The sequence below is a fragment of the Nicotiana attenuata genome, chromosome 1 (genome assembly GCF_001879085.1).
Source record: "Nicotiana attenuata strain UT chromosome 1, NIATTr2, whole genome shotgun sequence".
NCBI lineage: Eukaryota > Viridiplantae > Streptophyta > Magnoliopsida > Solanales > Solanaceae > Nicotiana > Nicotiana attenuata.
The window spans coordinates 100176415-100185656 of NC_031989.1; positions in this window are offsets into that span (position 1 = coordinate 100176415).

Below are 9242 nucleotides of genomic sequence, written 5' to 3' on the forward strand. Positions count from 1 at the left end.
ATGTTTCCTCTTCGCGATCGCGTGAGGAGGCTCGCGATCGCGTAGAGTTATTTCAGGGGCATCCAGGTTTTCTCTTCGCGTTCGCATAGATCGGGTCGCGATCGCGTAGTTTTGCGTTGCTGTCAATCGCGGTCGCGTGTCATCATTTGCGATCGCGTAGTTGGGAGATTCTGAGCATCGCGTTCGCGTGAGGGAGTACGCGATCGCGTAGTGTAAGTGTGGGCTGTGCTTCGCGATCGCGAGGGCTTTTCCGCGGTCGCGATTAAGTAAAATTGAGTGCTAGGCAGAATGTTTTAAAAATCCATTTCCGCGAATTTGAGGCTAAGTTCCTCCATTGTTGGTCGATTTTGAAGCTTTTTGAAGAGGATTGAAGAGGGATTCAAGGGGAATTGCCTGGAGGTAAGATTTTTGAACTTAAAACTCGTTTTTATTGTGTAATCTACCTAGAAATTCATGGAACTTAAGCAAAAATGGAAGAAACTAGGGCTTGGGATTTTGGAATTTAATTTTGGGATTTGAAGGACCAATTAGGGTCGGATTTGAGAACTTTTGGTATGTATGAACTCGTGAGGAGATAAGGAATCTAATGATGTGAAAATTTCTGAGTTTCGAGAAGTGGGCCCGGGGCTCAGGTTTTGCTAATTTCGGGATTTTTGGTATTTTTTGATTGTTTTCGCTTGGGCTTTGTTCCCTTAGCATATTGTGACGTATTCGTTCTGGTTTTGGATAGATTCGACGCGCATGGAGGCCGATTCGAGGGGCAAAGGCATCGTGAGCTAGAGATATCGCCGGTTCGAGGTGAGTAATGATTGTAAATGATATCCTGAGGGTTTGAAACCCCGGATTACACATCGTAGTGCTATATTGAGGTGACTTGCACGCCGGATAGGGGGCGTGGGGTAGAGCACCCTTGGGGATTGTGACTTGGTCCGTCCCGATTGAGATTTTACTGTGTAATTGACTGAAACTTATTTGTTATCATCATGACTTGGGCTGATTGCCATATTTGGGCTTCGTGCCAGCTATTTGAACCCCTTCGGGGATGGTTGTTGATACGTCCTCACTGTTTTGATTTTATACTTGAACTCAGTCATGCATTTTTCCACTGTTTTCAAAACTCAGCCAAGTTTACTTGCTTTAACACTTGAAATGATATTTCCAATAATATTTTGGGCTGAGCATCATGTTTATTGTTGCCCGAGTGGCTTATGTGATTTTGTTGACTCAGTTAGGCCGAGGGCCTGTATTGTGAGGATACTTTTGGATCGGGCTGCATGCCGCAGCAGTGTTATACTGATACTGGTATGAGGCCAAGGGCCTAGATTTGATGCCACGAGATGGCTTGATATTGAGCTTGGGCCGTAACGGGCCCCTCCCGGAGTCTGCACACCCCCAGTGAGTGCCGTCGACGATAAATGGATCGGGCTGCACGCCGTAACGGTACTAGTACTGTTCTACATGTTTACTTTATTTCATTGTCTGCCATTATCTGTTGTTTATGTTACTTCACGGGGTATCTACCTGATTGTCTGGCATTATCTGTTGAGTGAGTGTTGTGCCGGAGGGGCGGATTTCTGTGCTTATCTGCACTAATTATTTGCATTTATTCGCATAACCGTTGAAAAAGTCATTTTCAAAAGAGGTTTGAATTGAGCTAAGATGTTTTCTAAAGATTTCACAGTTTCACTGTTTTTCTCAAAAGGGTTTTATATTGCTTCTATACAACATGATGATTTGTTATACGTGATTTCTTACTGCTCAGTTGTTATTTACCTTTATTACTCACTAAGTTGGAGTACTCACTTTACTCCCTGCACCTCGTATACAGATGCAGGTATTTATCCACCCGTTAGCGGGTTTTGGCTGATTAGAGGCAGAGTTATAGGAGGTAGCGAGGTGACTGCCAGCGTTCGCAGCACCATTTTTCTCTTTTTTGTTCATTATTCCGGTTTTGCATATTTTAGACCTTGTAGTTGGATTTACACTCTAATAGATGCTCATGACTTGTGACACCCCGATTAGGGCGGTGTTGGGTTGTAATTCCGCTAATTAATATCATGAAATCATATTTAAACTGCTTATGAACTGTCTAACTACTTAAAAGAGGTGTTCTGAAATGGTCTGGCTGGCCTTGTCTTCACGAGAGGCGCCATCACGACCGGAGCAGGGTTTGGGTCGTGACAAGTTGGTATCAGAGCCTAGGTTACTAGGTCTCACGAGTCATGAGCAGGTTTAGTAGAGTCTCGCGGATCGGTACGAAGAGGCTGCAGAACCTTTAGGAAAACTTCACATTCTTGAATTCTTATCGTGCGTCCTTGATTCATCTTGAAAAGAAACTCTTGAAATTCCTTCCACGCGTTCGTATGCGCGCATGAGCGCTCAATAGCAGATGTGCCTTGATGGCTTGTGATTCCCCGATCGAGGGGCGAGATGTGATTTCTGTGAGTTGATGTTGGGCCAGTCTAAAGTACTTGAGGCCGGATCTTTGCCTATGGCTTGAGCACCGAGGTGCTGATTGTGTGAGTAAGTGTTTTGAATTTATATGTTCGGTATAGTCCCTATTAGTGGAAGTGATGGCTGGATAGCCACGTGATGAGTATGTTAGTACTGCGAGATGCATCTATACGACTTGGTAGTGACGAGGAAGTCTGCAGGATGATAGATGAGCTATTAAGTGTTTGATTTCTATTGTGATTTGATGCGTAGCCCGAGTTATGGGCGCGTAAAGAATCTTTTCATGTTTTCCAGTTGAGAGTGAAGTAAATTTTATGTTGCGGTACGAGTTCAGACTCAGGAAGACCAAGTAACTGTGTAATGTGTATGACGGTGGAAGATATACAGAGTTGTTATATTGAGGCGAAACAGGTGGGTTATCTCCTGCGGAGTGTTCTAAAGTGGCGTAATCCTTATGTGTATGTTAGGAGATCTCATGTGCAAGTGAAAAGTACGTGTTGAAATTTGGAATTTCGGGTCGCTTATGAGAGTGGGTTTAACTGTTGCGGGGATGAATGCGAGATTTGTAGAAGATTTACAGTACTAGATGATCTGTGTTTTCACAAACTTATAAATGATTGAGTTTAATCTCACTATGGTATTGTGGCATCAATAGAGTAAAAGTGTTATGAGTTATTGAGTGTATTCTGATCTATGGCTCTAAGCCAAGTGGGGGAGTCTGTTGAATAGTTGATTGCACGGTTAGGTGCTATGTTGGTCCTATTCCGAGGCGTGCGAGTGAATCAGTTATGGCTTGCAGAAATAGAGACCGAGGATGGTTTGAGTAAAGGAAAAATGTCGACGAGGTTATATTATGCTTCATAGAGTAAGAAAAAAAATCACGGGATGTCTTAAGTGGTTATTGGTAAAGAATGCTCGGTGCATAGAGCGGGAAGTTGCTGGGTTGTATTGGGATGAGGATTTCGTTCTGCAGTGTCGGAATACCAATGAGGTACGGGAGGTTCTGTTCGTTGGGTCAGGTAAATTGCAGCTTGAATAAGAGTGAGTGACTTGCGAGAATAGTTCTAATGTGTTCAAGAGTTTGTATACATCAATTGAGTGCTCTAAAGTTGCATATGTGGTTAGCACTGTTGTTTTCATTGGAAGAGGTCAAGACTTGTGGTATTTCTATGTGAGGAAAGTAAAGGTAACGGACTTAGATTCGCAGGAAGTTCTTCAGAGTAAAGCATTCTGGAATGTGGTGTTTCTGGGAATATTTGAGAGAGTATTCAGCGGCCTATGGGTCTTAGACAATGTGGTCTTATGCTTGGGTCACGTGGGGTGAGCCTGGGTTGAGGAATTGTGGTGCTACAGCAAGAGAGAATATCAAGTTGAAAATGAATCAGGAGGAAATTTGGATAGATGGAATAGTTTGATAGTAGACCGAATCGGCATGGTAAGGATATGATTAATTCTTTGTGTGTGTTCGAGGTAATGAGTTCGTACACGTATTTTGCAGCAAAGCTCTTGGGTTTTGACGGCTTGCTTAGCTTGGTCTAGTTAGAAGGATTCAGTCCTGGCAGTTTAGTTTGTGCAAATGGAATTGGGAGAGTTCTTGTTGGGTTTTACCGTGGTTTGGAGATGCATATTTTCTATGGGCATACGGAGCATGGGATGTATAGTGATTTTTCTTCCAGATGGGACCAATGGAAAGTTCTTGATTAGTTGAGTGCATAGATGTCTGCGGCTCGGAAGGGAGATAAAGTTTTTATGTTATCCTCAGAGGGTATGGTATATGCGCTATGTTGTGGAGGACCGAGACTTGCGTGTGTTAGGCTACAGTTCAGTTCTGAAAGGGAGTTCATATAACTCTTAAGCAACGGGTAGCCTCAGATAGTTAGGGGAATGATATTTTTAATTGGAAGTGATTTGACGATAGTATATGTTCAGAAAAAAAAGGGTAATGTGATTAAGTTGATGGCACTTCGGTAATATTGCGGCACTTTCTTATTAGGTCGACTGCTGATGTTCGAGTTTGCTTGATGGCACAGGGGAATTATAGGATATTTTTTCGTGGAATGATTGGGTACTTGAGGTGTGATATGTGTTCGGACTGCGGAATTTGGGGATCAGGTATGATGATTTGTGTGCTACATGGGGTTGGAGACCAGAAGTTCTCACGTTCAGGCTATATTGTTGTTGCGAGTCGCTTGTATCGGCTGTTTAGTGACTATCGGGGTCTGGAGACCCGAGCGGACCTTTTATTCTTGGTATGTTGGATTTGGAAGTGATATTGGGTTCAGACTGGTTGCCTTCGTGTTGTGTTATTCTGGACTATTGCGATAAGACGGCGTTGTTGGCTATGCCGGAAAATGCCACGGATTGAGTGGCGATGTTCGACGGATTATGTCCTATTGGGGATTTTTATATTTCGAAGACCCAACGGACAGCTGGGAAGGATTTGTCTTTCTTATTTGGGGCCTTCATGATGGGTGTCAGTGCAGAGGCTTCTACCATTGATTCAGTTTCGGTGGTGAGAGATTTATCGGACGTGTTTCTTGTGGCCGGGCATGTCGCCGGGCAAGGTTGTTGATTTCGGTATTGATGTGATGTCGGGCACCGTATCGTATGGCACCGGCAGAGTTAAGGAGTTGAGGGAACAACTTCGGGATTTCCTTAATAATGAGTTCGTTGGTAGGCCAATGTGGATGCGTGTTCTAGCTTGAGTCGGCTTGGTTGGTGTCACGACCCAATTTCCAACCCGGTCGTGATGGCGCCTCTCGTGAAGACAAGGCCAGCCAACAGTACATTAACACTTCTTTTAACAATTTCTTAGCATAAACAGGTCTAAATCATAGTTACTAAATAATCATAAGTGCGGAAATAAAACGTAACGTAACGGGGAAAAACCATCCCAAACTCAGCCCGATGATCGGGGTGTCACAAGTCATGAGCTACTACAGAGTTTAAATGAAATACTACAAGTCTGTGTCTAAGAACATAGTCCGAAGATAAATGAAATACTGATGATAAGGAAGAAACGGAGCTGTGGACATCGACATCTACCTCGTCTCTCCGGGTCCGCCTGGTCTGGAAGGAATCAGCACTCAGGAACGAACTCAACTATGCCTGTATCTGCACACATGGTGCAGGGAGTAATATGAGTACTCCGACCCAGTGAGTAATAAAAATAAATAACGACTGAGAACACAAAAATCCCGTAAAGGCACAAGTAATGCTATCTCAAGCAGTAAAACCAGATAAAACAGTAAAACCAGTGAAATATAGCAAGAAATTCTCTTTGAAACAATCAAATCAATTGTGCTCAACCAGTAAGAAATGCTCAGAACACTGCCCCTCGGGCATGATTTTTGTTCCTGGTCAGTCATTGTTACCTGACCGGTCAGCCATTGTTACCTGACCAAAACGCGTATTATAGTGCCATTGTTACCACTGATAAGTCATTGTTACCTGATTGGTCAGTCATTGTTACCTGACCAAAACGCGCATAACAGTGTCATTGTTACCACTATCTAAAAGTTAACCGCTCTAGATTGGTACCCGCGCTCACTATGGGTGTGCAGACTCCGGAGGGGCTCCTACAGCCCAAGCGCAATCAACAAGGCCTGAAAGCCTGAACAATATCAATACGAGGCCTGAAAGCCTGCTCACAATACACTCGAGGCCTGAAAGCCTCCTCACATCACTCATCATGCCCTCACATAAGGCCCACAGCCTCAATCAGTCCAAAAATAGTCAAAAAAAACCTCGGGCATCAGTAAAAGAATAATACTCAGCTCAAACAATAGTCCAAATATCAGTTAAAACTCTAAGTTTGAGTAAAATATAGCTGAGTTCATGAAACAGTGTAAATCACATGGACTGAGTTCAAATAATATTTCAAATAGTGAGGAAAACAGTGATGATAGTTCATAAGGAGTTCAAACAGCCGGCAATAAGCCCCAAATATGGCAAATAGCCCAAATCACAGTGTAAAACAACAAGTCATAGCTAATACGCGGTAAAATATCCTCCGGATTGGACCAAGTCACAATCCCCAATAGTAAATGACCCCACGCTCGCCATTGAACGCGTGTCTCATCTCAACACAGCACCAAGTTGTGCAAATCCGGGGTTTCAAACCCTCAGGACGTCATTTAAAATCATTACTCACCTCTAGCCGGCCAAAAGTCTAGCTAGCCAAGCCCTTTCCCCTTGAATCAACCTCCTCGCGCGTCGAATCTGATCAAAACCATAAGGAATACATCACAATAGGCCAAAGAAACGTAACCCAATCGAAAATACTCGAAAAACGTCGAAAATCATGAAGTTGGCAAAACCCGAGCCCTGGGCCCACTTCTCGAAAAATTACAAAATTCACATCTCCGGATTCCTCGTCTCGCCACGAGTCTATACATATCAAATTTACCAAAACCGGAGCCCAAATGCCCCCTTAAATCCCAAATTTTCATTTCAAAAACCAAGCCCTAGTTCTTCCAATTTTTACCCAATTTTTCCAAGAATTAAAGGTTGATTCTTCAATAAAATGATGTTTCTAGGCCATAGGACTTACCTCCAATCGATTCCCAGTCAAAACTCTCTAAAACCCCGTCAAAAGCTCTCAAGCTCGCTCAACAATGGTGGAAAATACATAACCCTCGCGGATGAAAAAAAATGATATTAAACTCCTACTGGCCTTCAGGGGTTTCCGCTTCTGCGGTCCCCATGCTCGCTTCCGCGAGACCGCTTCTGCGGTCCTTGTCCGCTTAAGCGGAATCTCATTAAATCTCAGAGGCCGCTTCTGCGACTCATATTCCCGCTTCTGCGGAACTTCACCCCCATGACCAAACCGCTTCTACGGTGACTTTTCCGCTCATGCGGATCCGCTTTTGCGAATACCTTTCCGCTTCTACGGAAACTGCTTAGCCTCACCCTCTTCCGCTCCTGCGATGCCTTCTCCGACCGCAGATGCGGAAATACCTGCTGCAACCAAGAACCTGCAATTTCCAACTCTAATTTCTTCCGTTTAACCACCCGAAATCACCCCGAGGCCCCCGGGACCTCAACCAAAAATACCAACACATCCTAAAACCCCATTCAAACTTGTTCCCATCCTCAGAACACATCAAACAACGCTAAAACCATTAAATTGCATCGGATTCAAGCCTAAGTTTCTTAAAAACTTCCGAAATACGCATTCGATCAAAAACCCAACCAAAACATCTCCGAATGACCTGAAATTTTGCACATACATCCAAAATCACCTAACGGAACTACTGCAACTCTCGGAATTCCATTCCGACCCCCGGATCAAAATCTCACCCACCAACCGGAATTCGCCAAAATACTAACTTCGCCAATTCAAGCCTAATTCCACACCGGACCTCCAAAATCACTTCCGATCACGCTCTAAAGTCACAAATCATCCCCCGATGCTAACCGAATCACCGGAAATCACATTCGAGCCCTCTAACTCAATAGTCAACTTCCGGTTGACTTTTCCAAAACAAGCTTTCCTTAAAGAGACTATGTGTCTCATTTCCATCTAAAACCAATCCAATTCAACTCGATCACCTCAAATACCGATAATGAAGCATAGAGAAACATAATATGGGGGAAACAGGGCGGTAACTCACATGACGACAGGCCGTGTCGTCACATCCTCCCCAACTAAAACAAACGCTCGTCCTCGAGCGGGTCAAGAAACATACCTGGAGTCTCAAACAAGTGAGGATATCTGCTCCGCATCTCCCGCTCGGTCTCCCAAGTAGCCTCCTCCACGGGCCGACCTCTCCACTGCACCTTCACTGAAGCTATATCCTTTGACCTCAACTTTCGAACTTGACGACCCAAAATAGCCACTAGCTCCACATCATATGTCAAATCATCATCCAACTGAACTGTGCTGAAGTCCAAAACATGGGACGGGTCCCCAACATACTTCCGGAGCATAGACACATGGAATACCGGATGAACCCCCGACAAGCTGGGTGGCAAAGCAAGCATATAGGCCACCTCCCCAATCCTCCCAAGTATCTCAAAAGGCCCAATGAACCGCGGACTCAACTTCCCTTTCTTTCCAAATCTCATAACGCCCTTCATGGGCGAAACCTTCAACAAGACCTTCTCGCCCACCATATAAGATACATCCCGAACCTTCCGGTCCGCATAACTCTTCTGACGCGACTGAGCGGTACGAAGTATCTCCTGGATCACTTTTACCTTCTCCAAGGCATCCTAGACCAACTCTGTCCCCAATAGTCTAGCCTCGCCGGGCTCAAACCAACCGACCGGAGATCTACATCGTCTCCCATATAAGGCCTCATACGGTGCCATCTGAATACTGGACTGGTAGCTGTTGTTGTAAGAAAACTCTGCAAGCGGCAAGAACTCAGCCCAAGAACCTTCAAAATCAATAACACAAGCACACAACATGTCCTCCAATATCTGAATAGTGCGCTCGGACTGCCCGTCCGTCTGAGGATGAAATGCTGTGCTCAACTCTACCTGTGTACCCAAGTCCCGCTGAAAAGTCCTCCAAAACTGGGAAGTAAACTGAGTACCTCTATCCGAGATAATAGAAACTGGGACCCCATGCAACCGAACAATCTCCCGGATGAAAATCTCTGCCAGCCGCTCTGAAGAATAGGTAGTACACACCGGAATGAAGTGCGCGGACTTGGTCAGTCGATCCACAATCACCCAAATCGAATCATACTTCCTCGAGGTCCGAGGGAGACCGCTCACAAAATCCATAGTAATCCTCTCCCCAACTGGAATGTACGCCAAACTACCCATACTAACCGCCT